Raw genomic sequence first — 21,845 nt, 5'->3', positions numbered from 1 at the left:
GTCACGTGAGGATTATGTCATCCTCCAACTCTGGTCCCCACTTTCCCCTCCCACCAGCTGTGCTGCAGAAGTGGAACGACTTTCCAACCTCCCACCTCCCCACCACACCAGGCCCTGTCACTCACTTTTGTCACTGCTCATTCCAGAGGTCAAAAGTGGCCCCTTCTCCCTGTGGCTGGAATTTGCCTTTCTCTGATTACCAGAGAAGGGCTGCATCTTCCTATAGTCATATTAACCACTGTTACTTTTTAGTGGTTGTGTTGAGAGGATTACTCGTCGTTTGCTAAGCTAGAACAACAGGAATGTAGCTGTTTTCCCTCCACCCGCCCACCCACCCGCCAGTCACAAATAGCCACCATTTGCCTTGCTGTTCAATTCTTGAAATCAAATTAGAGGGGGTGGGGTAAATTAGGAAAGGAAGTAATGATTGAGATTGTGGTTTTTTACTATTCTGATAATTTCCTACTCTTCCATTTTTTCCCATCAATTTATTATATTCTTTTATTAATCAGAAATAAAATAACAATAAAAAAGCCCCAGGATAAGAGGGAAAAAAAGACTCAGCCACCTGTTTCTGCTGCTGTCATTAGATAAATATAGACCCTCCAGGCAGACACATTTTTGGAAGTTTAAAACATACAGGGCAACTGGAGGCTACTACCCTTCTGAGGAGCCCCTAGGCAAGTGAAGGCCTCTCATTAGGTGAACTACCAAGGCCATAATCCAACAGCACTTTGCCCTTAGACTTTCAGATCTCAAAAAATCAGTCATAAAACTTTGCTATTTTGATCTCAGTATCATGCTCTTTCAGTTTGTACTATGCAGTTTTATTTCTTTATTTCCTGTATCCAAAAGATCCCACCTTTCCTCAATACTCTTATTGAGAATCAAATAGTTCTTCATTTCTCCCAGACACCGTCATCTTATTTATGTATTCTTAGACCTCATTCAGCCACACTGAGGAATTAAGACTAACAGAAACTGGCCACATTACCAAATTTTTTGTTGCTAAGGATTTTGGTACTAATCTAAGTGGATTAGTTGTTGTTGATATGTTAGTTTGAAACATATACAGCAGAAAGAGAAATGTGTTCTTTTTAAATATTTATTTAAATTAATTTAATTAACATACTGTATTATTAGTTTTGGAGGTAGAATTCAGTGATTCATCACTTGCATACAACACCCAGTGCTCTTACTTCAAGTGCCCTCCTTAATATCCATCACCCAATTACCCCATCTCCCCACCCACCTCCCTTCCAGCAACCCTTAGTTTGTTCCCTAAAGTGTCTCTTATGGTTTGCCTCCCTTTGTTCCTATTTTATTTTTCCTTCCCTTCCTCTATGTTCATCTATTTTGTTTCTTAAATTCCACATATGAGTGAAATCATATGGTATTTGTCTTTTTCTGACTGACTTATTCACTTAGCATAATGCCCTCTAATTCCGTCCATGTCATTGCTAATGGCAAGATTTCATTCTTTTTGATGGCTGAGTAATATTCCATTATATATATGGTGTGTGTATGCATATATATATACACACACATATATAAATGAATATTGGTTATATATGTGGTATCTTTATCCATTCTCTCTCTGTATATAATATATATTGGTATATATATTACACATATATAATAGATATATCACTATCTATCTATTATATATCTATATCTATGTCTGTATCTATATAGAGTGGATAAAGATACCACATCTTCTTTATCCATTCATCTGTCAATGGACATCTGGGTTTTTTCCATATTTTGGCTATGTGGACATTGCTGCTATAAACATTAGGGTGCATGTGCCCCTTTGAATCACTATGTTTGTATCCTTTGGATAAATACCTAGTAGTGCAATTGCTGGGTCATAGGGTAGCTCTATTTTTAACTTTTTGAGGAACCTCCATACTGTCTTCCAGAGTGGCTGCACCAGTTTGCATTCCCACCAACAGTGCAAGAGGGACCCCCCCTTTCTCTGCATCCTCACCAACATCTGTTGTTTCCTGAGTTATTAATTTTAGCCATTCTGACAGATGTGAGGCGGTATCTCATTGTGGTTTTGATTTGGATTTCCCTGATGCCAAGAGATGTTGAGCATTTTTTCATATGTCTGTTGGCCATGTGTATGTCTTCTTTAGAGAAATGTCTGTTCATGTGTTCTACCCATTTCTTGACTGGATTTTGGGGTGGGTGGGTGTTGAGTTTGATAAGTTCTTTATAGATTTTGGATACTAGCCCTTTATCTGATAAGACATTTGCAAATATCTTCTCCCATTCTATAGATTGCCTTTTAGTTTTGGTGACTGTTTCCTTTGCAAAAAGAAATGTGTTCTTAAAACTTATGAAAAGTTGCCACTAACCAGTTTGATGTAAATGATTTCAGAAAATACTTAAAAGAAAGAGAAGAGGTCTTAAGAGTGCAGCATTGTTGCAGTTATTACAAAATGCTAAGTTGTGATAAAGGCATAAGATTTATTGATGGGGTGGGGAATTCCTGAATCCTCTGTGAACAGCTTTTCATGCAGATGGTTAGACTCGTGGTTTTCAGCTGGCTGGAAGGATCCAGGTGCTGAAGATTTTAGCACTGTGATAAGAAGCATAGCTTTGAGCAGATCTGACTTTGAATTAATTGCATTTACTTACGTGTTGTATAACCTTCGATCTAAAACTTGGATATTAAAATGTCCCTGTGTCTCATCTATAAAATGAGGTTAATGCTTCATAGAGTTGTCGGGATTAAATGATATAATTTATATAAAGCATTTAGTACATGACTGAAAAATACCAAGTGCTCCAATAAATGACAGGTCTCAATGATTACCTCCTAAAGATCTCGGGAATCCTTCCAGTTTCCACTCTAGCTCTACTGCCACTCCCCTAATGCAAACAGCCATAAACTTCGGCACAGCCACAACATTTACTGGTCTCTTTGCCTTACATCTTGCTATTTTCCAATAGGATGATAATTCCAAGTAACAGATATGATCATATCACTGCCCTGAATTATCTTATTTCATCCTCCAACAATCTTACTAGATAAGAATGTCTTTAGTTGATCTTCTGAATATTTCACGGAATACATCTCCATTTCCTCTTTAAAGATTTGTTTATTATTTTAGAGAGAGAGTGAGGAGGAAGGGCAGAGGGAGAGGGAGAGAGAGAATCTCAAGCAGAGTCCCTGCTGAGGGCAGAACTATGGGGCTCTATCTCACAACCCTGAGATCATGACCTGAGCCTACCTGAGCGGAAACCAAGAGTTGGGTGCTTAACCAACTGAGTTACCCAGGTGTCCCTACCTCTCCATTTCTTTTTGTTTCTTTTTTAAAAAGATTTTATTTATTTATTTTGACAGAGAGAGAGAGAGAGGGAGCACAAGCAAGGGGAGGGGCAGGCAGAAGGAAAAGCAGGCTCCCCCTGAGCAAGAAGCCCAATGCAGGACTCGATCCCAGGACCCTGGGATCATGACCTGAGCCGAAGGCAGATGCCTAACCGACTGAACCACCCAGGCATCCCTCTACATCTCCACTTCTAAGTAAAAGCTTGTATGAAAATACATGCAAATGCAAGCAAAGTAAGATATTGAGTTAGATTTGACTTGTTTGCCTAGTATTGACTGATGGGACTCACAAGTGAGGACAAAGAGGCATTATGTATCATAAAAAGAAACTCCAACAATTGGGACCAGATACCTTCATAAAAGCTCGCCAAAAGGCATCCAAGCCAGCTGTACTACCTATAACAACCATCCTAGTCTTCCCTCCCCCAAGTCATTATAAGGAGACAGGTAAGGGTAAGAGGTAAAGAAATGTGGGAACGATTGACTTTGGGGGGAGGTCATTGTTGTTCATAATAACAACACCAGTGATACAACTTTTTAAATACTTCTTATGTACTGCCTAATTCTTCTAAGCACTTTTTATATACTAACTAAATTAATACTTATAATGCTATTATTAGGAAACTAAGGAGTACAGAGGTTAAGTAGCTTGCCCAAAGTCACAGAGTAAATAGTGGATATAGAATTTTTTTTATTATGTTATGTTAATCACCATACATTACATCACTAGTTTTTGATGTAGTGTTCCATGATTCATTGTTTGCATATAACACCCAGTGCTCCATTCATTACGTGCCCTCTTTAATAGCCATCACCAGGCTAACCCATCCCCCTACCCCCCTCCCCTCTAGAACCCTCAGTTTGTTTCTCAGAGTCCATAGACGCTTATGGTTCATCTCCCCTCCAATTTCCCTGTGGATATAGAATTTTAACTAAAGTACTATGACTCCAGGGTTGGCACATGGTGAAAGTCAATTCTATCACTTTTTCATGGATGAGAGCAAGAGTATAGATTCTTCCCTCTTTTAAACCAAGTAAAGGTGGAAACTCCAAGAGAATCACATACAGAGAGAGGTCTGTGAGAAGGGGATACTGCTGTACAATCCCGGTTAGATCACTGTGTATCTTGTTGATCCAAAAGAGATGGCAAGGTGAAAATAGAGACATAGTGTACTCCTACCTTTGCTATGGCAGGATGGGTGAATTTTCCTGTGGGTTAGGTGGACACCTGGCTGACTTGCTGGTTCCTTTCCCAATATGACTTTACATCGGTGAGGGAAATCTATAAGCAACCTGTTCTAGAATTGTACAAAATATGCTAAAATAAACCAAATGACAAAAGTTATGGGCAGACTGGGATCAGGCATATACTCCTGCTTTGAAGAACCAGATAACTAGACAAATATATCAAACAACTACAATTGTTTTCAGACTCTGTACAACTGAGAGCACAATGGTGTGGTCCCTGACAGAAGAGAAAGAATCAGGGTGAAATCTATGATTGCTTTGGACTTTGACTAAATGTACCCACTTGTACTGACCGATTTAAGGGATAAATAGACAACAATAGTAAGAAATTTCGATATACCACTTTCAATAATAGAATAAGCAAGCAAAAGTTAAAGGAGGTGAAACCTACCAGCTAGACCTTATTATATATATGCCATATGCTAAGCAATTAAAAAGCTTCAATAAAATTTTTAAAAGATTGACACTACACAAAGTATATTCTGTGATCACAACAGAGTGAAATTAGAAATTAATAATGGAAAGAAATTTGGACGAACGGATAAAGAAACTGTGGTCCATATATACAATGGAGTATTAGCCATCAGAAGGGATGAATACCCACCATTTGCATCGACATGGATGGAACTGGAGGGGATTATGCTAAGTGAAATAAGTCAAGCAGAGAAAGTCAATTATATGGTTTCACTTATATGTGGAACATAAGGAATAGCATGGAGGACGTTAGGAAAAGAAAGGGGGAAATGAAGGGGGGGATCAGAGGGGAGGACAAACCATGAGAGACTATGGACTCTGGGAAACAAACTGAGGGTTTCAGGGGGAGGGGGTTGGGGGATGGGTTAGCTCAGTGATGGGTATTAAGGAGGGCATGTATTGCATGGAGCCCTGGGTGTTATACGCAAATAATGAATCATGGAACACTACATCAAAAACTAATGATGTACTGTATGGTGGTTAACATAACATAACAAAATAAAATAAAAATAAAAATAAAAAAATAAAAAATAAAAGAAATTTGGATATTCATCCTTTCTGATGGCTGAGTAATATTCCATTTTATATATGGACCACATCTTCTTTATCCATTCATCTGTTGAAGGGCATCTTGGCTCTTTCCACAGTTTAGCTATTGCGGACATTGCTACTATGAACGCTGGGGTGCATATGGCCCTTCTTTTCATTACATCTGTGTCTTTGGGATAAATACCCAGAAATGCAATTCCTGGGTCATAGGGTAGCTCTATTTTTAAATTTTTGAGGAACCTCCACACGGTTTTCCAAAGTGGCTGTACCAACTTGCATTTCCACCAACAGTGTAAGAGGGCTCCCCCTTCTCCACAACCTCTCCAACATTTGTTGTTTCTTGCCTTGTCAATTTTTGCCATTCTAACTGGTGTAAGGTGGTATCTCAATGTGGTTTTGATTTGAATTTCCCTGATGGCTAATGATGATGAACATTTTTTCATGTTTCTGTTAGCCATTTGTATGTCTTCTTCAGAGAAGTGTCTGTTCATGTCTTCTGCCCATTTTTTGACTTATTTGTGTTCTGGGTGTTGAGTTTGAGAAGTTCTTTATAGGTCTTGGAAATCAGCGCTTTGTCTGTAGTGTCATTTGCAAATATCTTTTTCCATTCTGTGGGTTGCCTCTTTGTTTTGTTGACTGTTTCCTTTGCTATGCAAGAGCTTTTTACCTTGATGAAATCCCAAAAGTTCATTTTTGCTTTTGTTTCACCAGCCTTTGGAGATGTATCTTGAAAGAAGTTGCTTTGGCCAATGTCGAAGAGGTTACTGCCTATGTTCTCCTCTAGGGTTTTGATGGATCCCTGTCTCACATTGAGGTCTTTCATCCATTTTGAGTTTATCTTTGTGTATGGTGTTAGAGAATGGTCGAGTTTCATTCTTCTGTATATAGCTGTCCAATTTTCAGCCATCAGAAAGGATGAATACCCAACTTTTACATCAACATGGATGGGACTGGAGGAGATTATGCTAAGTGAAATAAGTCAAGCAGAGAAAGTCAATTATCATATGGTTTCACTTATTTGTGGAACATAAGGAATAGCATGGAGGCCATTGGGAGAGGGAAAGGAAAAATGAAGGGGGGGAATAGGAGGGGGAGACGAACCTGAGAGACTATGGACTCCGAGAAACAAACTGAGGGTTTTAGAGGGGAGGGGGGTGGGGGGATGGGTTAGCCCGGTGATGGGTATTAAGAGGGCATGTACTGCATGGAGCACTGGGTATTATATGAAAACAATGAATCATGGATCACTACATCAAAAACTAATGATGTATTGTATGGTGACTAACATAATAAAAAATAAAAATAAAAAAAGACATGGAACACTACATCAAAAACTAATGATGTAATGTATGGTGATTAACATAACAATAAAAAACTTAAAGTAAAGAAAAAAGAAAAAAGAAATTTGGGAAGTTGAAAATATGTAGAAGTTAAACAACACAATTTGAAATAATGAATGTCATAGGAAATCACAGGGAAATTAGGAAATAATTTGACACAAATGAAAATTAACTCACAACATACCATGACTTATGGGATTCATGTAAAGTAGTGCTCAAAGTGAAATTTATATTTGCGTACATACATTGAAAAAAAAGAAAGATCTCAAAGCAGTACCTTCCACGTCATGAAATGAGAAAAAGAGTGTAGTAAATCCAAAGGAACCAGAAGGAATGAGATAATAAGGATTCGAGTAGAAATCAATGAAACAGAAAAGAGGAAAAAATAGAGAAATTCAACAAAACCAAATATTGTTTCTTGAAAAAGAACAACAAACTTGACAGACTTTTAGTTAGACTGATTAAGAAAAAAAAAGAGAGAAGAGACTCTATTTACTAAAATCAGGAATGAAAGAGCAGCCACCGCTACTGCCTTTACAGAAATTTTAGAAAAAGATTGTAAGAAAATATACTATAAACAACTGCATGCCAATTAATTAAATAAATAAATGAAGTTATCAAATTCCCAGAAAGACACAAACTACGAAAACAAACCCAAGAAGAAACAGAAAACCTGAATAGATTGATAACAAATAAATTGACGTAATAATTTTAAAACTTCCCAATAAGAAAAAAAATCTCAGATGACTATACCAGTAAATTTTACTAAACATCTGAAAGGACATAATACCAATTCTTCCAAAAAGTGGAAAAGGAGAGGACATTTCCCCAATGCATTCTAAGTGGTCGATATCGCTCTGATCCCAAAACCAGACAAAGACATCACAAGAAAACTACAGATCAATAACTTTTATGATATAGATGCAAATATCCTCAATAAAATACTAGCAAGCTGAATTTAGAAACACATAAAAAGAATTATATACCATGACTGAGCAGAGATAATCTCAAGAAAGTCAATATATGTATACACCATATTAGTAGAATAAAAAACCCCACCACATTACCATTTCATGTCATTTCATTTCAGTGAACTGCACAGTTTTTAAAAAATACAACAGCTCTTCATAATAATAAAGAAAACTCTCAAAAAAAGTAGGAATAGAGGGACCATCCTCAACCTGATGAAGGACATAAAGAAAAATCCACAGTTAGGGACGCCTGGGTGGCTCAGTTGGTTAAGCATCTACCATCAGTTCAGGTCATGATCCCAGGATTCTGAGATCGAGTCCCACATTGGGCTCCCTGTTCTGCGGGGAGCTTGCTTCTCCCTCTCCCTCTGCTGCTTCCCCTGCTAGTGCTCTCTCTCTCTCTGTGTCAAATAAATGAATAAAATCTTAAAAAAAAAGAAAGAAAGAAAGAAAAACCCATAGTTAACATTACAGTTGGTGGCAAAAGACAGGATGCTTTCTTCCTATGAGCAGGAGCAAGACATAGATGTGTGCTTTCACCACTTCTAGTCAGTACTGTACTGGAGGTTTCTGATAGGGCAATTAGGCAAAAACATGAAATCAAAAGGATCCAGATTGGAAAGGGAGAAGTAAATCCATCTCTATTTGCAGGCAACATGATCTTATACATAGAAAATCCAAAAAAAAAAAAATCCATAAGAAAGCTACCAGAACTAATAAATGAATTCAAAACTGTGGAGTATATAGATCAACACACAAAACCAGAAGTGTTTATATACACCTATGATGAACAATCTGAAAAGGAAATTAAGGAAACAATTCTATTTACAGTATCATCAAAAAGAATAAAATACTTTGGAAAATATTTAACAAAAAAGTGCAAAAATTATGTTCTGAAAATTAGAAAGAATTATTGAAATACATTAAAGACCTAAATAAATGGAAAGACATTGCATATTCATGGATTGGAGGATTAAATTGTTAAAATGGCAATACTCCTCAAAGAGATCTACAAATTCAATGCAATCCCTACCAAAAGTTTAATGAGCTTTAAAAAGTTGGGGCACCTGGGTGGCTCAGTCAGTTAAGCATCTGCCTTCAGCTCAGGTCATGATCCCGGGGTCCTAGGATCAAGTCCCGCATCGGGCTCCCTGCTCAGTGGGGAGTCTGCTTCTTCCTCTCCCCCTGCTCATGCTGGCACGTGCACACTCACACTCACACACACTCTCTCTCTCAAATAAGTTAAAAAAATGAAAAAGTAGATTTTCAATTATATAATGGAATTGCAAGGAACCTAGAATAACCAAAATAATCTTGTCAAAGAAGAACAAAGATGGAGGAATTACACTTCCTGATTTCAAATCTTACTACAAGGCTATAATAATCAAAACAGGGTGGTGCTGGCAAAGGATAGACATACAAGTCAATGGGACAGAATTGAAACTCCAGAAATAAACCCACATACTATAGTCATTTGATTTTTAGAATGGCACCAAGATAATTTGATGGGGGAAAAATCGAATTTTCAACAAATAGTACTGAGAGAATGGGATAATGACTTGCAAGAGAATAAAGCTAAACTCCTCTCACCATATACAAAAATTAACCCCAAATGAATCACCGACCTAAATGTAAGAAACAAAACTATAAAACCCTTAGAAGAGAACATAAGCATAAATCTTTGTGACCTTGGATTAGACAGTGGTTTCTTAGATATGACAACAAAAGCACAAAAAACTAAATTAAAAAAGGTAAATCAGACATCTTCAAAATTAAAAACTTTTACTTTTCTGAGGATATCATCAAGAAAATGAAAAGATACTCAACAGAATATGAAAAAAAAATTTCTAATCATCTATCTGACAATGAGCTTGTATCTAAAATATATAAGGAGCTATTATACTGAATAATAAAAAGACAAACCAATTAAAAATAAGCAAATGATCTGAATAGACATATATCCAAAAAAGTACAAATATGGCTGACAAACAAATGAAATGATGTTCAACATCATGATAGTCATTAGGAAAATGCAAATCAAAACCACAATGAAATATCACTTTATACCCATTAGGGTGGCCAACCAACCAATGTTGATGAGGATGTAGAAAATTTGGGACTCATGCATTACTGATGGGAATATAAAATGCTGCAGCTGCTTTGGAAAACATTTTGGCAGTTCCTCAAAAAGTTAAATATAGAATTAGTATATGACCTAGCAATTTTACTCCTAGGTATATACACAGAGAAATGAAAACATATGTCCACATAGAAATTTGTCCATGAATGTTTATAATAGCCTTACTCATAATAGCCAAAACTTGGAAACAACTCAAACGTCCATCAACTGATAAATGGATAATTATAATGTGGTAGATTGGTACAATGGAATATTATTTGGCAATAAAAATAAAGTACTAATACACGCTACAAAATGAATGAACCTTGAAAACAATAGAGTAAGTGAAAGAAGACTGTCAAAAAGGACCACATTTTGTATGATTCCATTTCTATTAAATGTCCAGAATAGACAAATCTACAGAGATAGAAATTACACTTGATCTTTGCCAAAAGGCCGAGAAGTAATATAGAGACAGAAATTAGATTAGTGGTTGCATAGGCTTGGGAGCTTGGGGAGAAATAGGGAATTACTTCAAGTAGGTTTCCTTTAGAGGTAATTAAAATGTTCTAACATGGATTGTAGTAATAGTTGCACTATTCTATGAACATATTAAAAAAAGCATTGACTTACACACTTTAAATTGGAGAATTAAATGATATATGAATTATATCTCAATAAAGTTTTTATTTAAGAGAGATTGATGAACACATGGCAATAGAAACTACTGAAACTGCATCACAGTAAAAAAATAAATGAGGAGTGGACCAATATAAAGCAGTATAACTGGAAATAAGACTCAGACAAAGAAGGTGTGTGAGACAAAATATATATTGAAAAATATAATGGCTGGGGTACCTGGGTGGCTCAGTCTGTTAAGCGTCCGACTCTTGATTTTGGTTCAGATCATGATCTCAGGGTTGTGAGATCAAACTGAGTGCAGACTCTCCTTGAGATTCTCTCTCTCCTTCTGCCCCACCCCCAGCTCATGCTCTCTCTCTCTCTTTCTTAAATAAATAAAACCTTTTAAAAAAGAAAAATATAATGGCTGAAATAGTTCTAAATTTTATGATTATTATAAACTCACAGACCCAAGAAGCATAATAAACCTCCAGTAGGATAAACAAAAAGAATGTCACATCACTCCCATGTTCACTGCAGCATTATATACATAGCCAAGCTATGGAAACAAACGAAGTGTTCATCAGTGGATGAATAAATAAAGACAATGTGGTATATATATGCAATGGAATATTATTCAGCTATAAAAATGAAAGAAATCCTGCCATTTGTGACAACATGGATGGACCTTGAGGGCATTATGCTAAGTGACATAAGTTAGAGAAAGGCAAATATGATATCATCTTACTTATATGTGGAATATTAAAAAAACAAAAAACAAAAACCCACCAAACTCATAAATACAGACAACGGATTGGTGGTTGCCAGAGGCATGGGTGGCGGGGTAAGTGAGCAAAATGGGTGCAAATAGTCAAAGGAAGTCAAAACTTCCAGTCATAAGATAAAAATGTCCTAGGGATAATGTACAGCATGGTGACTATAGTTAATAATACTTTATTGTGGAAAAAAAGAATGTAAAACATCTCATTCTTATTTTGATTACATGTTGAAATGATCACATATTGTATATAAGGGGTAAATTAAATGTCATTAAAATGAAAAAAATGCTGTATTGTGTATTTTAAAGTTGCTAAGAGAGTAGATCTTAGAAGTTCTCATCCAAAGAAAAAAATTTGTATCCTGTCCTCATTGGTCGGTTTCCCCACTGAGCCGGTGGAGTGAGGTTTTAGCACTTTGTGAGCAAGAAGGTTCACTGGTAGTTGTTGGAAGTGGTTATAGGGGAAAAAAAGAATGGGCATGACAAAGAAAAAAATTGTAACTATGTGTGTTGATGAATGTTAACTAGACTTATTGTGGTATTATTTTGCAAAAACCAATATCAAATCATTATGTTATACACCTGGAACTAATACAATGTTATATGTCAATTATATCTGCACTTAAAAAAAAATGCCACATCAAAGTACATCATAACCAAAATCCTGAAGAGCAGAAAAAACTTCAGAGAAAATCTGAATAGAAACCACAGAAAAAGGTTATGTTATAGACAAAAATATAAATATAAGTATGACTCCACACAACATCAGAATTTACAAGACAATGAAATGACATCTTTAAAAGACTGAAAGAAAAAATGTAAACTGAGAATCTATATCCAGTGAAAATATCCTTTGAAAATCAAGATGAATAAAGGCTTTTCTCAACAAACAAAAGGTCAATGTATTTGCCATGATGCTACTATAAGAAATATTAAAGGGAGTTTTGAGGTGGAAGAAAAATGACATCTGCAGGAAATGTGCCTTTACATAGAAGAAAGAAGTGTACAGGAAATGGCATATATGTGGTTATATACATAGGGGGTTTGGAGACCAAAGAAGAGCTGATTTAGCAGTTCAAGCTCAAAAGCCAACTGCTGGCAGAATTCCTTTTTGCCTGGGCGAGGTCAGTCTTTTGTTTTAGGCCTTCAGTTGATTAGATGAGGCCCACCCACATTATGGAGAGCAAGGGCTTGAAGTCCACCAACTTAAATGTTAGTCTCATCCAAAAACACCCTCATAAAAACATTCAGAGTAATGTCTCAGTCAATAGTACAACCTACCATGGGGAGGAACAGTTAGAAAAATAGTTTATTTCGGGGTGCTTGGCTGGCTCAGTTGGTGAAGCGTGTGACTCTTGGCCTCAGGGTTGTGAGTTTGAGCCCCATGTTGGGTGTAGAGACTACTTAAAAGTAAAATCTTTTTTAAAAAAGAAAAATAGTGGGTGCCTGGGTTGCTCAGTCGGCTAAGCGTCTGCCTTCGGCTCAGGTCATGATCCCAGGGTCCTGGGATCGAGCTCCGCATCAGGCTCCCTGCTTCTCCCTCTCCCTCTACCCCTCCCCCCTGCTTGTGCATGCTCTCTCTCTCTCAAATAAATAAATAAAATCTTAAAAAAAATATTTGACTTAGCATTTTAATATGAAGGCTTTATTCCTCCTCTAACCAGAGTGTATTTTCTGTCTTATCTGGCTTGCATGAATAGCACTTACAGAGTATGTTCTCTGACTACAAAAAGTTAATTCGTTAAAAATAAGAAATAAAAGATATGTAGAAAAAAACACCAATGTTTTAAATGACACTTGTGAATAATCCATGGGTCAAAAAAAATTCAAGGCAAATTAGAAATATTTCAAACTCAGTGATAACATATTAGATTGGAGGATGTTGTTAAAACAATGCTTAGAGGAAAATCTATACTTTTAAATGCTTATGTTAGAAGAGACATTTAAACTTAATGATCTAAATTTCCACCTACAGAAGTTAGAGAAAGAAAGGATATGGTATCCAAAGTAAATAGAAGCAAAGAAATAGTAAAATAAGGCAGAAAACAATGAAATAGAAAACTGATTTTTTTAAAAAGCAGAAAAAACAACAAAGTCAAATATTGGTTCTTTGAAAATACTATAAGATCATTAAACTTCTAAGAAATGAATCAAGAAAAAAAGAAGTCACAAATTACCAATATCAGGGTTGAAATAAGGCCAGCACCACACTTTGTACAGACATAGTAAGGAAATATTGTGAGCAACTTTATGCCAATAAAGTCAATGACACAGATGAACAGATGAAATGGTAAAATTACTTGAAAAGAAAAGCTTTCCAAACTAAAGAAGAAACAAAATCTGAGTAAATTTTTTTAAAAGGAGGAAAAACATGTATTTTGCAAAAGAATCAGATTCTGGCTTTAACATATTCATGTATTTGTAAACTGATATTAAAATGCTCTCAAAAATGTTATTTAGGAAGGCACAACTTGGTAACATCAACTTTTCATTTATAGCTTTTTCTAAACAAGATCCCAAGAAACTGCCACTTTAATTTTTCTCCTCCAGTATTTTAAGTACTTCAAGGTTCAAACTGAACTGTAGGTAAAACTCTCATCCTCAAACTTACTAAACTAAGAGTTAACACATTGGAAAGTGAGTGGAATATGAAAGTACAGCCTACTTTATCAAAAGAGAAAAGTTCTTATGGTATTGGGTTTAGAGATTAGTAAAGAATTTGGGACAAAAGCTCTCATGACGGTGGAAAATTAGAACTCTTCTTGAAGTGGGTGGGCTTTTAATATCTAAGCTATAGAAACTAAATGCAGAAATATGAGAACATTAGAGTATCCTGAACATCAAAAAGTAACAGCTAAAGCATTATAAATAAGGTATGGTGATAACTGAGTTAGAAGAGCTCAGTTATCACTCTAGGGTAGAAACTAATCAATAAAACTGTAATTTCTAATTTTAAAAGATTTGACTTCATATTTAAATTTTTTTACAGCATATAAACTATATACGATGTTTTCCTATAACAAACTATAATGCTTAAATCTATAAAAAGAACAGTTTATTTCAAAAATGCTCAAAAGCTCCGCTACTCCCCTTTCTCCTATTTATAAAAACCAACAACTTCAAATATACTTCCAGCATAGAAATGCTCGGTGGTTCACCGAAAATGTCAAGCCCATATCAGTAGGCAGTTTCACATAATCTATTATGCTGTATTCTGTAATATCATATGGTCAAATACCCTACTGATTTATGAACATTTTTCATGGGCAAGAATAAAGAAATTGGATCAAGTTGACTATGTTGCTATTCACTTTGAAGACTAAATTGTGCTTGCATCCTAAAAGTTCAAATGAGCTGCAGTAAGAATAAGAATATAAATGTCCATTTGTACCATATACTAAAAATTAAAATCCTAAAAATAACAGAATGAAAATTAATTATGTTAATTGACAAATTAAAGATGAGAAGTAATAACAATTGGTGATGGCATATTTTAATCTTCTGTTAAAGCTCTGAAGCTGTATTAAATTGCTAACCAAATTGAGGTAGAGGTAGACTCTAATGTTACTCCTTTCATGTGTCAGACTTAGGCCTCTCACTTTAACCTGTATGCATTTTTCCCCAATTATATAAACATGATTCAATTTGAAATGTTATGATAGAAAAATTAAGGCATCATTCAAATGGGGTTTTTTTTACAAAATTCTTAATTCCTAGCTAAAAAAAAGGTACTTATAAAAATGTACATAATAATTCAATGTTCTTCCTGGGAGTCATAAATATATTTATTTTTCCTTCAACCATAGGAAAAAAGAAAAGTGGAGAAACTGCAAATATTATGAACAGTCATGTAATGAAGGCACTGGAACGTATCTAGTAGAATAACATTTTGCCTTGGTGTCTGTCTAGTTTTCCTCTTTGAGGGTTACACATAAGCTCTGATTCATATTAAATTGCCTACTAAAGCAGACTTACATTCCATTAAACACAAATCTATTTCCATTCTAAATCACATACAAGTGCTGTGGGATCAGAGGGATGGGAAACACTAGGTAAGGTCTGGTGGGTGGTAACTTCTTCATGACTAGGTAATGGAAATCACCTGTCCAACCTCTAGAGCATTTAAGTCAATGAAAATGTAACCCAGACATCCATGAAAGCCACCAACGTAATTTGAGTAAGCAGGTTCACCACAAGCACTTCTCAGTTTTAAAAAATGGGTAAGGGACATGTTTCACCATTCCTCTTCCCCACTGACAACAAAATGATACATTCCTGTTGATGGGGTACTATTAAAGTGTCCACAAAACATAACTGGTATGCCAGGATACAGGTCACACGAGACATGTCTAATGTGAGCCAAGACTACTGCCATTTGAATGAGAGAAATGTACCTACCTTTTGGATGCCAGCAGAGATGGGTATTAGCAACACTTACCCTTTTAGAAGAGTCCTTTGTAGACTGAAGAACAGAAACCTAGAGGACAGAAGATCTCAGGAGCACCCTCTTCTGTGCAAACAGGTACAAACTAGGTTCTCCATCAGTTCTTTGTGAGGTGGGTTGGACTCCAGGGCCTCATGGAAAGAAATGGCATGCTGGCTAAGGAGAGTGAATTTGGTCTTTCGGTAGAAAGTAGCCAGGCCTTCCCGCTGCTTTATTCTCAACATGCCCTCCAGCCCCAAGGCCTCGAGGGCTGGCACCAAGCCGTCTGTAAACACCTTGCAATCAACCTCCTGCAAACAGATGAGGTCAGCTTTGTAGCCCGTGAGTTTCTACTGGCTAAGGTTCTGGCGGTAGTCGAGCTCCAGGGTATAAGGGGCACAGTACAGGTACAGGACGCTCCTCGAAAACTCAGTCGGGCTTACGTGTCAGCCTGGAGGTCGTAAGAGACCATGCGGATGACAGAGTCGTCCGTCACCTTCTTGGTGTAGAGATGCGGTGGTCAAAAGTGCAGGTGCCAAATCCAACCTCCACGGGGCACACACTTTCCAACTCCCCGCTTGGCCTGAAGCGCTGCCCATTGCCTGGGGTGCAATGAAGCTTGAGTCCGGAGCCCGATGTCGGCATTGGATGGCGTCTGGCCCTCCTCGTTCACAACCGTCTCTGTCCAACTAGGAGAGGGTGAAGAGGGAGACAGTAACGAGGGGCCCCCGCCCTCAGGCTCTGCCGCTCCGGCTGTGGCTTCCTTGTACCAGCGGAAGAAGGAGCTGGCGGGATCCCCAAGTTCGAGGCTGATCCTGGGGCACACCGGGAAGCCGGCATAATGTAGCGTGGCAACTGCAGCTCGTGAAGGCCAACGGGTTGCGCTCCACCTTGTACTTGACGTCGCGGATCTGCAGCACCGCGCTGTCCACGTGGAGCACGTTTTCAGCCGCTGCCCCCTCCCGATAGTACAGCTTCACCACGCGCGCGCAGGCCGCAGCCAGCTCAGACCCAGGCCCGGCACCGGCCACGCCGCCACTTGCATTTGGCCGGTTCTTCCTGCTCTTCTTGGCAGCGGCCGCCTTAGGGTGGCCTTTGAGGACATTGGTTGCAAGCCGGCTGAAGGCCCGACCCAGCGGCTCGCTTTGGTCGCGCTGCATGTTCTTTGTGGCTGCCGTCGGCCAGCGCGAACGACAGGCTTAGCTTGGGCTCTGAGGCCACACAGCGCACTACAGCGAGCTCCACGGAGCCCGCCGCGGTCTCAGTTGTCGCCTCGGCCCGAGTGTGCCGCTCCACCGCCGTGCGGACCCCACGAAGGAGGGGGGCTCCCCCCGGGAGGCTCCAGATGGATGTGGTGGCCCAGCGGCCGCCAGGCGTCAGATCTGAGTAAATTTATATCTATAAAATAAAATAAATTCATAACCAAAAAAATTTCTCACAAAGATTGTACTGGTGAGCTCTAGCAATCGTTTAAAAAAGAAATACTGCCAACATTACAGAGTCTTTCAGAAATTGGAGGATACAAAGCGTTCTGCAACTCATTTTAAGATACAAGAATGATCTTGACAATAAAACCTGTTATGGATATTATGAGAAAAAATTACAGACCAATATACTCGTGAACCTATATGCAAAAATCCCCATAAAATTACTAGCATATAATATCCATTGATGTATATATAAAGATGAGTACCAAGTGGAGTTTACCCCAGGAACGTAAAGTTGGTTTAACATTAAAAAATCAAGTAATACACTCTACTTATTTAGAGAGTCAAAGAGAAAAAACATATTATTATTTCAATAGATGTATGAAAATACCTGACAAAAGTCAACACTCATTCATGATTTAAAAAAAGAAAATCAGGGCGCCTCGGTGTCTCAGTCCTGAAGCATCTGCCTTCAGCTCAGGTCATGATCCCAGAGTCCTGGGATAGAGCCTCACATTGGGCTTCCTGCTAAGTGGGAGGCCTGCTTCTCCCTCTCCCACTCCCCCTGCTTATGTTCCCTCTCTTGCTGTCTCTCTCTCTGTCAAATAAATAAAAATCTTTCAAAATAAATAAAGAAAAAAGAAAATCAAACTTTCTCAGTGATAAAGGGAAACTATGATAAACCCACAGAGAACATACTTAGTCATGAAATAGTGTACATTTTCCCCCTAAGATAGGGAATAAGGGCAGATTGTTCACTTTCATCATTCCTATCCAGCATTGTACTTTATTCACAGATGACATGAGTTTTAAAAGAAAAATTCTAAAGAATATACAAAAAAGCTACTAGAACTAATTGAGTTTAGATATGTTGTAGGATGCAAGGTCAATATGCAAACAGCAATTATATTTCTTTTTGGTTTTTTAAAGATTTTATTTGTTTGTTTAGAGACAGAGAGAGAGAAAGAGAGAGAGAGTGTGTGTGTGTGTGAGCTGGGGGAGGGGCAGAGGGAGAAGGAGATGAGAATCTCAGACAGACTCCAAGCTGAGCCTGGAGCTTGGCTTCCGGCTCAATCGCACAATCCTGAGATCAGGCATGACCTGAGCTGAAATCAAGAGTCGGATGCTTAATTGACTGAGGCACCCAGGTACCCCCAAAATTGTGTTTCTATATACTAGCAGTGAACAATTGAAATTGCAATTGAAAATTATAAATAAAACAAAATCAATATCATCGACAATAGCTCGAGAGTCTAAGGACAGGGCTAGCAAAATATGTATAAAACATGGACATTAAAAACTACAAGACACAGTTGAGAGAAATTTAAAAATATCTAAATAAATATAGAAATATATCATGTTTATGGATCAGGAGACTGAATATTGTTAAGATATCAATCCTCCTTTCCAAGTGATCCATAGATTCAAAGCAATCACAATCAAAATCTGAGAAGATATCTCTGTAGAAACTGACAAGATGACTCCAAAATGTATATGGATTTAGAATAGCTAAAACAATTGTAAAAATGAAGAACAAGTCTGGAGAACTCAAATTTTTTATGATGTGATATAGCTGCAGTGACCAAGGCAGTGATGGTGGGGTGCAGAACTGATATATAGATCAGTGGAACAGAATATATAGTCCAGAAATACACCCAAACACATATGGTCAATTGGTTTTCAACAAAGGTGCCAAGATATCTCACAGGGTATTCTTGATCTTCACCTGATATCATGCACAAAAAATAATTTGAAGTGGATCATACACATGAATATAAATCCTAAAACTATGAAACTTGTTTATCATGAGGTCACTAGGAGATTCTAAGATCTCACCATCACTACCCTTGTTATCATGTTAAGATTTTTGAAATGGTGTCTTAGGTCATACTTATGTAAATAAAAAGAAATCTTATGAGTTTTAAAGCACTTCTTTATAAAATATAACCCAGAAACATTAAAATGTGAACATTAGTGAAATAGCATAAGATGAACACTCTTATTGACCATAACTCAGATCAATAAATAAAACTTCCAGCCACCCCAGAAGCTCCTCTATATGCCCCATCCTAACTGAAGCCTCCCTTTTTTACCCTGAATGTAACCACTATCCTGACTTTGGTAGTAATCACTTTCTTTGGTTTCTTTATGTGTTTATTTTCCAAATATGCATACCTGAACATTATACTTTAGTCTTGCCCTTTAAAAAATGTTTATATTTATTTAAAGTCCTTACTAATGTACAGGCTTTTTGCTCCGTTTCTTTTTCTTACACATTATCTATGGAAGAACTTGGGCTGTTTGACTTGTGGGCTTTCTTAGCGTCTAGATTTTGCTCACTGCCTACGTATAGCTCAATCTGATCCTCTCCTCTAATTCCCGCAAGTTGGCAGCTATATCCAGGAGATCAAAATATTGGCTCTAACAGTTTGCCCTTATCCAGATATCATTTGGTGACTACAGGTCTGTTGGGGCCGACTTGCCTTTCAAGTCTTCTGTTGATATTTTATAGTCATCTTCGAATGAGATCCTGTGCTCTTAACATTAATACAACCTGCCATATTAATTTGTCTAGTGGCTCTGTCTTGAAATGTCAGAGTCTTGTCTGACTCTCACCCCTTCCATAGCCAGTAAGCCTGTCTTTCTTCACTGTGACAGCTGAATTCATCATTATCCTGTTTAGGCCCTCTGGACCTTCTATCTGAACTACTAGGGCAGACCATTCTCTGGCGCCCCTTCCTCTATCCCCTCCCCCTCCCCTTTTGAGAGATTTAAGTAAGGTGTCTAAGGTTACACAGATGGTTAGTGTTGAATCAGGGAATCAACCCAAGTTTTAGAATGAGAAGTGTCTCAAAATGTTCCTATGTTTTCTCCCATCTTTGTTCACTGATGAGTTATTTTGGGGAACCCTTCACATGCCCGGCACTGCCTTGTATGCTCTGAATGATAAGGGCTAGGTCTCAGAGAAAGGCACAACATTGGTGAAACATAGACTGTCTCTGGGTAGGCCAAATACCCCTTCACATGAGGCCATTTGGAGACAGCTAAACAAAAGGGTGAACTATCCAACCAATAGAAGCTAGAAGAAGGAAATGGCCAGATTGGCCTAAAATAGAGAAAGACTCAAGGAGGAAAAGGACCTTGACCTGGGCCTCAGAACATGGGAAGGATCTAGAAATAAGGTAAGAAAGAGAGAAAAGAACTATTTGACTGAAACCAGGCCCACCCCCATCCTTACCATTAATTACTCTGTCCTGTCTCATGCTGCTTTGTGGGCACAAGTCCACTTGCTCCTCCTTTAGAGTTGCCTAAGTCTATTGATGGTTTATGATCACAAAGCAGGTTCAGTGCAAGCTCTTCATGACATGAAGTCAGGAAATCTGTGCCCTGCACTTCCCCCAGGACTTTCTCACTTATTTTCAGGTAATAGAATCCGAATCTGTTAACCTTTCTTTATGGGAACTGGGGCATGTGCATTTAAAATATAGGTACCCTGGGACATCCGGGTGGCTCGGTCATTAAGGTCATTAAGCATCTGCCTTCCCCTCGGGTCACGATCCCAGGGTCCTGGGATCAAGCCCCTGCATCAGGCTTCCTGCTCAGTGGGGAGCCTGCTTCTCCCTCTACCACTCCCCCTACTTGTGTTCCCTCTCTTGCTGTCACTCTCTCTGTCAATAAATAAATAAAACAACCTTTAAAAAAAAAGAAAATAAAGTTTCTTCCCCAGCTTCTCAGTCCAGAACTGATATATACTACAGGCAAGATATTCCTTCCATTGTCAACATTCATGGGGTGACATGTGATGAGGTCTACTTGAGTTTAAATTTATTTGCATTAGCACTTATATGCAAAATAGACCCCAAAGTTAAAGACCACATGACTTTAGAAGTGACTCTAAAAAATAAAATGGCCCTTCTTGGGAGACTAGAACAAAACGTCCAGCCATAGTTCTAAGAAGCCTTATCAGCAATGTAGTCCCTTATGAATTACACCTCAATAAAAACAAGTTGGTGTGGTTTTTTGGTTTTTTTGTTTGTTTTGTTTTGTTGTGGGTTTTTTTTTGTTTTTTTGTGGGTTTTTTTGGTGCTTTAATGGCTTAAGATGTCCCCATCTTCTTCTAAGTAATAAGATTCTCGTCCCCAAAGGTTTTTTTTAATTTAATTTTATTATGTTATGTTAGTCACCATACAATACCCAGAGTTTTAAAGGAACTCTTGATCACTCAACTAGAAACTAACATTCCCCAGCCACTTTGCAGACAAGTGTCTTTGTGTCCAATTTCTTTGCAATAGAATATGAGATGTGGAACGTGCAACTTCTGTACTACTTTTTTTAAACTGATTTCTTTTTTTCCTATTGTCTTGAATTTATTTCTTCAACATACATTATTTTCTTTTTTTTATTATGTTCCAGTATTTAAAAGAAAATTGTTTGCCTACTACTTTCTCTTTCCTCCTTCCTGTGTCCTTGAACTCCGACAAAGCGTAGGTAAAACACTCTAGGAGATAGCAGAGCAACAAAATAAAAAGCACTTGACCTCATACAGCAGACAAAT

General features: G+C 37.8%; 1 pseudogene; it reads right to left on the bottom strand.

The window, feature by feature from the left end:
- Positions 1-15,433: 15,433 nt before the first annotated feature.
- On the bottom strand, positions 15,434-19,961 carry LOC112811335 (2',5'-phosphodiesterase 12 pseudogene; annotated as a pseudogene).
- Between the last annotated feature and the right edge of the window lie 1,884 nt (positions 19,962-21,845).

The sequence above is a fragment of the Callorhinus ursinus genome, unplaced genomic scaffold (assembly GCF_003265705.2).
Source record: "Callorhinus ursinus isolate GAN/ISIS: 27379988/994484 unplaced genomic scaffold, GSC_fseal_2.0 scaffold154, whole genome shotgun sequence".
Lineage (NCBI taxonomy): Eukaryota > Metazoa > Chordata > Mammalia > Carnivora > Otariidae > Callorhinus > Callorhinus ursinus.
The sequence above is the reverse complement of the archived record's forward strand: the minus strand, read 5'-3'. Positions and strand labels throughout refer to the sequence as shown.